The following is a 2,036-nucleotide window of genomic DNA, read 5'->3' as shown; positions in this document are numbered from 1 at the left end:
GGGGCACGACACACCCGGGTGGGAGGCGTGAGATGCGAGGGGGTGTCCAGAGAGCCGCGCCAGCGGGGGCCTCGGGAGGCCTGCGAAGGGCTTGGTGTGCCCGGTAGCGCGTTCAGGGGGCTGAAGGAGCGCGAGGGCCGTGTGCCCGGCGGGGCCGGGGGAGGGTCCGCGCCGTGTCACGCCGAAAGGCAGATACTCTGCCGGGGAGCTGGGGGGGGATTAGTGAACCTGCTGCTTGCAGTTGGTTCCCCCACCTTGCACTGCAATACCGCCATTAAAAACACCACCCAAAACCGTGGAATATGGCACCATGGTGAATCATGAGGTCTTTTCCCTCAAGAAACAGTTCCATTGGCTCTTGCGCTCCAATTGAAGTCGAGTAAAAGGCAACATTTCCCTGTTGGACTAGAAAGGAGATGCTGGGTCTGGAGCAAGGATCCTTTTGGTGGGAAAAGGGGAAGTGCTCAGTCAGGGCATGCATAGCAGAGCAGGTGAGAGCATCAGGACCTTTCTCTGCCAGTGCTGTACTGAGAAAGAGAAGATTATTTGTGGGCTTGATGCTTTGCTTTAAAGCTGTGTTCAGCAGCGGCAATAGCCAGGGTTTGGTAAATAATCTGTCATTCCAGTAAAGGGCTTGTCTTGGACTTGGTTGCTTTTCTTTCCCTCTGGTGTTCTTGGATATTGAAAAGGCAAACCTGAACAGCGGTGAAGGCCAATGCAAAATGCTTTCTAACCCAAACTGCTTACAAAATCGCTTCTGTGGTGGCTGCTTCACACCTTGCTGTTTTGAAGAACAGCAAAGCCGTGGGCTGACCTGACATGTCTGCAGGCAGTGATGCCTGTCCCCATGTTACTGCAATTGACTGAACAGTGGGGAAGTTGAAGAGAGTGATGGGACCTGCTGCGCCTTTTGCTCTGTCGAGCTCCTGGGTGTTTTATGCTATTTTTTTTCCCTGCAGTAGTACTTCTACTTTGGCTGTGTTCAAGCTGTTGATCTGTTGGATTCAAAACCACACTCTGCTCAATTTTACACCCTTCTTAAGGGTTTTGCCTTAGTTCTTCCTCTGATGTATGACTTAATTTTTTTTCCTGCATACATTTGCTGCACTAGCCTCCTCCAGACTGTGAATTTCTGATGAAATACTCATGTATATGAATAGCTTTACAATTGATAAATTAATTTTAAAAATAGTTTCTTGTCATTAACAGATTCTGGTCTGTGAATGGGCTTTGCCTCTTGCAGAGGTTGCTTTATAGTTTATCTGTTTTTTTAATTGAAACTACTTGGAATTTTAAATGTAGTCTTCTTTTGTAATTTTTAATGTATTAATATGTTGCACCTTACTTCAAGGGACATGTGAAGCATGCTCTCAGCTCATTGGAAATTGTCCTGCCTTTCGTTTTTGTTTGTTTGTTTTGTTTTGTTTTCAACATGGGGAAGATTGGCCAACAAACATGCTCTGGAAGACATGTTTATCTTTTAAAAAATCCCTAACAGTGACCAAACAAGCAGGCAGCTGCACCCACCCAGCAGTATGATTTCTTATCTTGAAGCTTGACTCATAATTCTAACGGCTCCTTACCTTTATCATTATTTTTAAAATAAAGTAGTTTTCTTAGCTAAGCTGTTCCCCCGGGCGCCAGACTGAAGAGTATTGCACATGTATAATTTCTTTCTCTGATGTCTTTCTGTCTCTTTTACATCACCCTGAGCTGCAGTACCCTATAATCTTATCCATAGGCTTCTGTTTTTGTTTTTGGTTTGCGGGGTTTTTTTCTGATATGCAGAAAATAGGGAGATGCGTAAGAGTATCTCCTGTTGGCAAATCCAGCTTTGATGCAAGCAGTAAACCAGCAAACCAGCTTGGTTTGGAAAACATTAAGTGGACTTGTAAACTGCAAGAAAAGTTTCAGGCTGTGTTTTGCATAGATGCTCTCAGATGTGAGATTTCACTGCCTGGGTGTTACATGTGTTTTTCCTGTCACGGGGCAGTCTGCCTCCCTGAATGGTTATGTTGCTGCGAGCAACCGACAGA

The sequence above is a fragment of the Chaetura pelagica genome, unplaced genomic scaffold, assembly GCF_000747805.2.
Source record: "Chaetura pelagica isolate M959 unplaced genomic scaffold, ChaPel_1.0 scaffold74, whole genome shotgun sequence".
NCBI classification, from domain to species: Eukaryota; Metazoa; Chordata; class Aves; order Apodiformes; family Apodidae; genus Chaetura; species Chaetura pelagica.
Note: the sequence above shows the minus strand (reverse complement) of the source record.